The following is a 10,918-nucleotide window of genomic DNA, read 5'->3' on the forward strand; positions in this document are numbered from 1 at the left end:
GGAGGAGGAGGAATAAGGGGGCTACAGGGCCGAGGGGACGCCCCCACCACCACCACCACCCGGGGAGGGGGGCGCTTTGTTAGATATTGTGGGGAAATAAAGCCGGCATCCCAAAGCCCCCCCCAAAGCCCCCCGGTGGGGTGAGAGCCAGGCACGGGATGGCAGCCCCCAGGAGGTGCCCCCCGTGCCCCTTCATACCCCCCTGTACCCCTTTGCACCCCTCTGTGCCCCTTTGCACCCCCCCCGTGCCCCCACCCTGTGATTTCCACTCGTGTCCTGCTGCAGGGGGCGAGGGGCTGGTGGCCACAGGGGGGCCGTGGCTAGCGGGGCTCAGCCACCCCCTGCCCACGGGTGGCCGAGGGGTTTGGCCCCACTGAGCCCCCCCCCAGCAGCAGGCCCCGGGGCCTTTGCAACGTGTCCGAGCTGCCGGACTTTGGGACATTTGGCCAGAAATTCCCTAAAACCAACCTCCGGCCCCATAAATACCGCCCGGTACCCACAGCGAGCGTGGCCGGGGAGAGGCCGTGTCCCGGGGAGAAAACGGCCACCCCGGCGGTGCTGGGCACCCCTCGGGATGGTGCCCCCAGTGCTCCCAGTTCTCCCAGTGCCCCCAGTGCTGGGAAGGGACCGGGGCCGCGTTGCCAAACCTGCAGGCCCACCCCACATCCCGGCCGGGTGTCTGCTCCCTGCGTCTCCATCCCGCTGGGATCCTGGCACCTCCAAAATGTGGCCGGGAGGGTGAAGATGTCCCACAGCACCTGGAACAAGGACAGGGGAGAAAATAACCCGGGGGGGGGATACTGGGAGCATGGGGACACCCCATAACGGGTGGAAAGGGAGCGAAAATACATCTACACCCCAAGCTCAGACAAGTTTTTTGGGGACGGGGTCGGTCAGGGAGGCTCAGGGCGCTTTGCAGCGACATGTAGGGGGCTGCGGGACCCCAAAACCCGACCGCACAGCGGGGAACACCCCGCACACCCCGCAGCAGGGTCCCCGGGCAGGACGAGGTCCCCGCAGCCGCCGGCCCCGGCTCCAGCAGCGCGGCCGCTGCTGCCACCTCCCGGCCCCGCGGGGACGCACCGGGACGGGACCGGCCGGGGGGGGCCGCGGGGCCGTGCCTGCAGCCTGACAGGGGGCAGCCCTGTAGTCCTGCGTCCCTTTACTCCTGCACCCCTTTACTCTTGCACCCCTGCATCCATTTATTCCTGCGTCCCTTTATTCCTGCACCCCTACATCCCCAAATCCCTCCACCCCTGCATCCCTTCACCCCATCTCTCCACCCCTCCACCCCTGTATTCCTGCACCCCTTTACTCCCACATCCCTATGTCCCTTTATTCCTGCACCCCTGCATCCCTTTACTCCTATACCCCTACATCCTTCCACCCCCACATCCTTGCATCCCTTTACTCCCCCACCCCAAATCCCTTCACCCCAAATCCCTGCATCCCTTTACTCCTCCATCCCTCCACTCCCACACCTCTCCACCCCTGTATTCCTGCACCCCTTTACTCCCACATCCCTATGTCCCTTTACTCGTGCATCCCTCCACCCCTGCACCCCTTCACCCCCACATCCCTTTACTCCTGCACCCCCCGGGGTCGCAGACAGCCCTGCCCTGCCCCCAGCACCCCGCAGGGCCAGACGGAGCCCAGCAGCAGCAGCAACCAGGCTGTGCAGAGCCCTGGATCCCCGAAAGGCCAGGTGCCAGCAGCGATTAACCCACAGAATACCCCATGAGCTCGTCCCCTGCTGTCCCCTTGGTGAGCACTGAGGGGGGTGCTGGTGCTGCGCCCCGACCTGGGGGAAACTGAGGCACGGAGCAGTGCAGGAAGGAGCGCACAGACCCCAGAGATGAGACAGGGCTGGCCCAGGAGCAGCGCACCCCGCATCACTTGGGGCCACTGCTGGTCGTGCACCTTAAATCACATCGCCCTCAGAGCCCCGAGGGGCTGGTGACACCTTACAGCTTGTGCCAAGCAGTGAAAAAAGAAAAAAAAAAAAAAGAAAGCTGTGAAGGAGCACAGGGAGAAGGGGAGGTTACCTGCTCTTGTGCCTGCCTGCTCCTCAGGGTGCCAGCCCGCCCGGCTCACTGCGTCTCAGCACCTCCATCGGGGTGGCACGGGGGGGGGCCAGGTCCCCAGGGGACCCCGTGCACCAGTGGCAGTACCTGAAACACAGAGCCACCGTCAGGCCCGAAAGCATCCCACCCCAAAAAGCCCCTTCCTATCGTGCCTGGCCATTATTAAAGTCCTGATTTTATTTGGGTAGGGCTGTAAGATCTCTTTTAGCTTGGTTTTTCCCCACTCCCCCAGCTGGGCTGATCTGGGGCAGCTGGGTCCTGCAATCAGAGCGGGACCGGGGCCAGCCCAGCGCCTCCTCCACCTGCCCAAATCCCCCACCTGGCTGCCGATCAAGCCCTGCGCCCCCTGGACCCCCAAAACCCTGAATCCCCAGCCCCTGGACCCCCAGCCCCTGGACTGCTGCTGGTTCTGGGCCCCAGGACCCCCCAGGACGGGTGCGGTGCTGAACCCCCTCTCCTCCTTCCTGCGCAGTGAAGTTTCTGTCAGTGTGTTTCCTTTTTTACTTTTTTTTTTTTTTTTACAGGGAAAAGTTGCTTTTGGACCCAGGGCTGAGGTTTTTGGCCCTCTCCAGCCTCCTGTCTCCACCCCTTCCTTGACATTCGCTGCGTTTTTCAGTAAAGCCTTTGAGAAGTTCCAGGTTCCTCAAACGTCACATTCTGCTGGGTTGAAAGCCTCGGATTCGGTTGCAGGAAATTAATAAATATCTCTATACACCCAGAAATAATGCGCGTCTGTGTGCCCAGGGGGTTAGTACAAGTCCCCCAACCTCCAAAAATCCTTTTAAAAACTTATTTCATAGGAAGAACTCCTCATATGGCCTCGCTCCACGGTGTCCCCAGGTGCCCCGGCCACCAGCGCAGCCTCAGGGCCCCCTCCCTCGCCGTGCCACTGCCCGAGTGACTCCATCCCCTAAAAACCTGCCGCCCCAGCTGGGGAAACTGAGGCAGGGGTGGTGCCCGGCTCCCCTCGCCCCGTGCCCACCCTGCAGCCCCTCGGTGCTGGCTGTGCTCGCTGCCCTCCAGCTGCTCGCTGCATCAGCAGCCCGGGGCTGGCCTCGCAGCCGGGCTCCGCTCCCAGCCCTCTGCTAAACCCATCGCCGGGCGCCGCTCGGATTTCCTCCTCTCCAGGCCGCTCCCCCGGAGCAGGCAAAAATATCACAAACAAACCCAGAGCCTCGAAATCCTCCCGTGTCCCACCTGGAAAAATCCTCGGGGGGTTTAGGGCCACCCAAGAAAGGCCCCGTGAGAGGGGATGGAGGCTGCTCCGGCCACCTGGGGCAGCATCCCTGTGTTGGATGGAGGATCCAGGGGGATTTTTACTGGGGATGGGGCAGAAAATCACCGCTGAGCCCCAGGATGCTGCCCCTCACCAGCTGGGGGATGCTGGGGGTGCTTCTGGGGGGCTGCAAGCAGCGGGGAGGGGAAGCCTCCTCCAGGGCCCCTTTGCCCCTTGCTGGGATCAGGGATGTTCTGCTCCATGGGCATGACCACGCTGCAGCCTCCCAGCAGCCATAGGTTCTATGGGGACAGGTTCTGTCCCCATAGGCAGCACAGGGTGCTCAGCCCCAAAACACCGCTCAGGCTGGGACCCATCAGCGGTGCCAGGCCAGCATCCCCCCAGAGGGGACCCACTGGGGGCACTGGGACACCTCAGAGCAAGGGGAAACTGAGGCTGGGAACTGGGAGGATGCCACCAGCACATCTCCTGCTTCCCAGCCCCAACCCCAACCTTTCCTGACCCTACTGGGCAGGACGCAGCCGTGCCAGCACCCCGAGGCACCCCAGCAGGGCGCACTGCTCCGTCCCCCGCTGCGCCCTCTCCGAGGGACGGTGCCATTGGGGTGCCCAGGACAGCACTGACAGGATGGGTCCCCCCCCGATGCACTGACCCATGCGCTGCCGTCCCCTCCGTCCCCTCCGTCCCCTCCGTCCCCTCCCTCCTCTCCCACCCACCAGGACTTTGGGTCGGGCCCCGTCCCAGCCCGGGCAGCTGTGACCGAAAACAAAGCTGTCCCCGCACAATGCCCTTCTGTCCGTTCCCAGATGCTGACCGCTGGGGTGGACAGCGGCCGGGCTGGAGGCATTGAAGGGCCGTGCCAGGCCCCTGCTGGCAGGGGACAATGTTGGCAGTGATGGAGAGTAGGTATTTCAAAAGGTTTTGTTTTCGGCTGACCCGCCGAGCCAGCGTGACCCCGCAGCCCCCCACCCACCCGTGCTCCTCCGTCCCAATAGAAACCGGCCACATTCCTGACCTCGGGGGGGAAAAGTTTAAAAACTCCTAGCGAGGAGACAATACCGGTGTCATGGCATTGATTTAGGAGGGACTCTTTCCATCACAAAGGCGAGACAAAGGCGCTCGGCGCTGGGAAAGGGGCTTCAGCTCCCGGCTCAGGAGCGGGGCCGCGGCATTGTGCCTGGGGAGCCGGCCTCGCCGCGGGGCGGGCGGCCAGCGGGGCCCGCCGGGTGCCACCAGGTGCCACCAGCCTCCCCACCCCAACCCCGCGGCCACCCCAGGGACCAGGGGCTGGTGCCTTCGCGGGTGTCACCGTCACGGGGCAGGAGGTAGAGCGTGAGGTGGCCAGGCCCTGTTTTTGTGCTAGAGGCAGCACGAGGACAGCCAGCAGCTGAAAATCCCGAGAAATCCCCGATTGGGGGCACCCGGGGGCGATGGCTGAGCAGCCGTCCCCTTCCTGGGGGTGCAAGCCCCCAAATCCCGAGCTCCCCCCACCCTGTGGGGTCAGAAGGGCCGAGATCCCACTTGGCTGTGCTGGGGACAGCTCCGGGGACGAGGGACGGTGCGGGATGAGCGGCCGCTCTGTGCACCGCTCAAAGGGGGCTTTGTGCACCCCGGGGTGCGCGGAGCTGCCGGCACCCAGCACCGCCCGCCACCACCAGCACCTCGCAGCCCTCCCCGGCACCAGGTCGGGGCCCCCCACACCCCAACCACCCCCTCCTCCACCAGCCCTGGCGGCTCAGCCCCAAACCATGGCAACCCCCCCCCAAAAAAGCCAGGAAACTGCTTGAGAAGGCGCCCGACTTACGGTGTCCTCTGCCGCAGAGCTCAGCCCACGTCTCCGGACAGCTTCCCAGTGCCGAAGGGCTCTGAGGCTGCACTGAGAGGGTTGCTTTTTTGTTTTTTTTTTTAAACAGGAGAAATATTTTTCTCCCGGTGCTGGACGGCTCTTCCGAAGCGAAAGCTGGAACCAAGTTCATTGGCTTTTCTCGCTCGCTCTCCTTGCCCTAATTTTTTTTTCCTGGCAGCCCGCGGGAGGAAGGGAGCTGGCAAGGTGATGCTTTTGAGGAAGAGGGGGACTGCTGGCGAAAGAGGCTTTCGCCGCTCGGGGAGCCCGGGAACACTTTGGCATCTCGGCCGCTCTCCCGAGGGGAGCCGGGGGCGGGCGGCGGGGAGGCTCATGCCGCGGGGGGCTGCCACCGCGCCGGGGCTGAGCGGGGAGGTCGGTGCAGGTGGAATCCACGGACCCGGCCGCAGGATGCACCCGAAAGCCAATGACATCAGGGTGGTGGTTTTCTGCCTTTTTTTCTTTCTTTTTTTCTTTTTTTTTTTTTTCCAGGATGAAATTTCATTTGCAGACGCCTTCCCCTGCAGCCCGCGAGCGCTCGGGCTCCACGGCGACGTGCAGCGAAATTCCTCCCCAAGCCACACACAGGCGAGGAGGGAGCGGAGGGCAGGGCCCAGGGTTTATTTTTCCCACTTGGGGCTGAAATAGATCTCAGTTCCCGACCCGCTGGTGCTGCACGGGGCACCCTGAGCACACGGGGGGATGTTTCAGGCAGGTTGGGGGGGGCCCTGCCCGGCGCCAGCGCCCCGTTGGGGACCCGGGTCCCCCCTCGTGGGGCCGTGGGGCAGGAGCCGGCCCCGGCCGCCCAGCCCGGGCTCGCTCCTTGTGCCTCTTCCCTGTTAATTTTGTTTAGAAACTTGTCAGGTTGGTACATAAAGGAGGTGGAAAGATCAATCCCGGCTTTTCATCAGTGTGGGAAAAAGTATTTCACTAATCCATATTTATTGGTGTAAGGAACCGGGGGGGAGGGAGAGGTACCCTAATGGTCAGGAGCAAAGGACAGAAGGGACAGTTTAAGGCTGCCCTTTTCGGAGGGGTCACATGTCACCAAAATCTTTCGGTTGTCTTTGGATTGGTTACATTCTGTTCTCTTTTTTTCAATTGAGGTTGCCAAGCAACTGGCTAAGACCAGCCAAGATATTTTCTTTATTACAAGTGGAGCAGAAAGCAGCAAGGAGGGGAGAGATAAAAAAAAAAAAAAAAAAAAAAAAAGAGAGAGAAAAAAAAAAAAGGAGAGAAGAGAAGAAGTTTAGACAATTAACATTTATAGGATCACATAACTTCATTAACTCGGCCGAGATTTGGGAAAGAGACTTAAAAAAAAAAAGAAAGAAAAGGTGGGGGGAGCGTTGGGAATTAAAACGAGTTAAAAGGCCGCCAGGTCCAGGGGCTGAAACAATGCCCAGCGCCCAGGAGCAGCACCGGGGGCTTCCCCATGGGCCCAGCACCCTCTGAGGGTCCCCAAAGACCCCAAAGACCCGGCAGGTCCCCGCCGGTGGCTCCCAACCAGCTCGGGGCCTTCGGATGATGCTGATGCTCTTTTTTTTTTTTTATGCGCTTGGTTTCTTTTGATTTTCACACTCCTAGGAGCGGGTTTAGCACCAACGGCGCTGCCAGGGAGGCGCGTGGCTGCGGTGGGGGCCACGTCCCCACGTCCCTGCTGCCACCTGGCCACGGCGCAGGGCAGGGGCTGAGGGGGACGCGAGGGTCCCCACGTCCTGCGCCACCTCTGTGCCTCCTCCCTGCCTCGGGGACACCTCTGGTGTGGGTGCCCGGGGTGCTCAGGCCTCACCCGTCACCAGCTGTCCCCTGCCCAGGCCTGGCACAGCTGATGGCTGGGGATGGGGACAGGGACAGGGACAGGGACAGGGCCACCCAGCACCTCTGTAGGGCTTCTCAGAGCATCCCCAGGGCTGTGGGATCTCCTCTCCCAGCCCAAACCTTTCCCTCTCCCCACGTGGCCGGAGCCGTTAGGAGGAGATGCAGGGAGGCGAGGAGGGGCAGGGACCCCCTCAGGGACCCCCCCAGTCCCCAGCCCCCTCCCCAAGCCCCCCATGGCTCTGCCCAGAGCCCCCCAGCTCCCTGGTGGGCTGTGATGGGGCCAAGGCAGGGAGCAGCCCCACGTCCTTGCCATGGCTGCGGGGACCCCTGGGCGAGTCGGGGCTGGGGGTTTTGGGGTTGGGGTCCCCCGGGCTGGGCAGAGCAGGCGATGCCCCCGCTCCCCCGGCCGGCTCCAGCAGCTGCCGGCCTGGCGAGTCAGTAATATTCATCAGGGGACAACAATGAGCATTATTTATCCCCAGCACCGGGGGGGGGGGGGGGAAGGGGTGCGGGAGGGCGGCGTGGGGTGCAGGTGACCCCACACCGGGGAACCCGAGCAGTGCCCCCACCTCGTCCCGGAGCAGCAGGACCGGGGGGGGACCCCAAAACTCGAGCAGAAACACCCCGAGGGGGGGTCAAAGGGGGTGCAGGGCACAGCCAGAGGGGGCTGAGCGGGGGGACCCCAGCCCCCGGCGGGGCGAACCCCGGCTGCTGCCGGGGCCGGGCTTGGGGGGACCCGAGCGGGGCGCGCCCCGGGGACCCCCCGAGCCGGGCTCGGGCAGCCGGGGGGGGCCGGGGGGGGCCGGGCCGGGCCGGGCCGGGGGCTGCCGGGTGGGAGCTGTGTCTTTAAGAGATGGCTGGCTCCAGGTTGCAGCTGCTGTTTCTGTGCTATAGAGACAGTGGAGATTCATTACTCCTAAAACACAATGGGCATTTATCACCCCGTGGTGTTATTCAAATCCAGTACCAATTGAAGGTCATCCCCATTCTTTTCTCGCCGGCTCTGCAACACATTTATTGTTGTGCCGTTCAACTAAAAGCCCTGCCCGGCCCCGGCGCAGCCCGCAGAGCCCCGGCGTGCGCATCCCTCCCGGGCGGATTTGGGACCCTCCCGGGTGGATACAACGTGGAGAGGACGAGGGGCAGAGCCGGCGGGGCTGGGCACGGCTCGGCCCGGCTGGGCTCGGCTCGGCTCGGCCGGGGGAGGCGCCGGCAGCAGGTGCAGCGGAGAGCCCAGCACCGCGGCCCCGCTCCGCCCCCCCCCCCCCCGGGCCGCACTTTCCGAGCCCCGTGGAAACTCGGAGCCCCGCTCCGGAGCCGCGGGGGACCGGGAGCCGACCTCCCGCAGCCCTCCCCGGGGGCAGCCGCCCGGCCCCCGCCGGCTGGGGGCAAAGCGGCGGGCAGCGGGGCCGGGCTTTCCCCCAGCTCCGAGAAAGGGGGGGATCGGTCCCAACTTCGTGGGAGCCGCTCGGTGAGAAGGGGCCGGGGGAGGGAGCAACTCGGTTTTTTTGTTTTTTTTTTTTTTATATTTTTTTTCACCTTTTTTCTGATTTTTTTAAATTTTTTAATTTTTTTATTTTTATTTTCCTCCTCCACTTGCGCCTTCGTGAATTTCGGCGATTTTCCAAGTGGCCGGGTTGGGAGGGCGATGCGGCTGGGAGCGGTCACTGCTCCGATGCGGCGCGGGGCCGGGGGCTGTGCCCGCAGCCGGCGCCCCCCCGAGCCCCCCGGGCTGCCCCGGGCACCCAGCCCCGCCGGCGGCTGCCGGCCCCGGTGCACCGAGCCCCGGCTCCACCGGAGCTGCTCCGGCAGGGATGAATTCGCCGCTTTTCGTTTTCGGGCTTTTTTTCTCCTTTTTTCTTTTTCCATTTTTTTTTTCGCTTGGTTTATTTTTTTTAAGGGCTGATTTTTTTCTTCTTTTTTTTTTTTTTCCTTTTTTTTTTTTTTTAAAAAAAAAAAAGAGGGGTAAGAAGCGAGTTGTTAAATTTAAACCCGCGGCGGTGAGATTAAATCGAAATCGGGATGCGAGGCGCCGCGGCTGCGCTGGAAACTTGTTGGGGCCGCAGGAGCGGCTCCGGCAGGGCCAGAAACCGGGCACCGAGCACCGGGAACCGGGCACCGAGCACCGAGCACCGGGGCTGGCGGCGGCTCCGGGCCCCCGTGCGCTTCTTTTCCAGGCTCCAGGCGGCTCCCAGGAAGATGCTGCGAGCCCGGGACGGGAATCTCTGCTCCTGATTGTCCAAACGCAATTCTTGTGCGATGGAGCCGTACGAACCAAGAATTGTGTCTGGACATCTGTGGCAGAGATTTCAACTTCGGCGGCCGGGCCGAGGACGAGGCGGAGGACCGGGACCCCTTCTCCCCGCAGCGGCGGCTCGGCAAGGTACCGATTTTGCCGGCTGCGGCCCGGGGGGAGCCGCGGGAAGGATTTCGAGGAACCCCAAATAAACGCCAGTGGCCACCCCTCACCCCCAGCTCTGCCGCTGTTTCCGTCCTGCTGCGCCAAAAGCCGGGCTCCCAGCCGGGGCCGCCGCCGCTCCGCAGCCCCGACCGAGAGGGACCGGGACCGGGACAGGGACCGGGGCTGGGGCCGAGCCGGGAGGGCTCCGGCTGCGGGGTTTGCTCCGGGAGCCCCGATTTCTCCGGCGGGGATGGAGCCGAGCGCTGCGGGAGGCTGCGGCCGCGCTCCCCGGCCCTGCAGCGCCTTGCCTTGCATCCCTCCGAGGCAGATGTGGCTCTCTCCATTTATTTATTTATTATTATTATTATTATTTTTTTTTTTAATCGCGTTTTCATTTCGTTTCTTGCCGCCGCCGCCCGGCCCCGGGGCACACGGTGGGGATGCGCAGAGCACCGGGCACGGAGGGAGGGCGGCCTCGCTGCCGGGGCTCCGGGTGCACGGCCCCGGCCGCAGCTCCTGCTAGCAGGGACCCCCTTCTCCTCCTCCTTCTCCTCCTCCTCCTCCTCCTCCTCCTCCTCTTCTTCTTCCTCCTCCTCTTGCGGGAGGAAGCGGCCGCAGCCCCCGGCTGCACGGAGCCTCGAAGCCCGGCCCGGCTCGGCCCCGGAGCTCCCGGCGGCAGCGGGACAGGAGGGGCCGGGGGCTCAGCTCCGGGGTCTCAGCTCCGGGATCCCAGCGCCGGGACCGGGCTGGGGCCGGGAAGCAGCGGCCGTGAAGGGGAGAGGCCGGGAGCAGAGGCGGTGAAGGCAGGCGCGCTGACCCCGCCAGCCTGGCCGCACCGCCGGGGCTGCCAAGGAAACCCGGGAGGAGGAGGGAAGCATTGCAAGAGCCGAGCAAAATTGCACCCAGAGCCTATGTAGGACAAAGCTGGAGGCAGAGAGTGTTTTCAAAGGGTTTTTATTTCAGAAAGTTTTTGTTACCGGGTTTTGCTGCGCCTCTCTCCCCCCCCTCCCCTTGCCCGGCATCCCTCACCTCCCCGTTCCCAGATTTCCAGCAGGGACTGGCAGCTTTTACTCCAGCAGGAGCTGAGCTCGGGGCCCACCTGCACCAGCAAGGGCTAACGCTTCCCAGTGAAGGCACTCATCCGGCTGGGGGGGATGAGCATAGAAAAGCCCAGCCCGAGGCAAAACCGTGGTGAGATGCAGGGCAGGCAGCAGAAAAAAAAATGCCTTTTCCCAGCTAGGTTTAAGGCCGTTTTCGAGCCACGCAGGTTTGCTGTTTTCAGCCAGTCCTACCGTCACCTGGAGCCCCCTCCTGCTCCCCTCGCCCAGCAGGGCCAGGGCAGGGAGGAGCCTTTGGACCCTCGGTGTGGCTCACAAATGGCACAAGCTGGGCTGGAGCTGCCGCGGCCGGGTTCGGAGAGGGCTGAGTGTCGCTTTGCTAGCGGTGGCGTGTGCTGAAGTTCAGGTCTCTCAGCTGCGGCAGCATCGTAGCTCGTGGTGCTCGTGGTTACACAGGTTATGGCGGGGTGAATG

Source organism: Anas platyrhynchos, chromosome 18 (genome assembly GCF_047663525.1).
Source record: "Anas platyrhynchos isolate ZD024472 breed Pekin duck chromosome 18, IASCAAS_PekinDuck_T2T, whole genome shotgun sequence".
Lineage (NCBI taxonomy): Eukaryota > Metazoa > Chordata > Aves > Anseriformes > Anatidae > Anas > Anas platyrhynchos.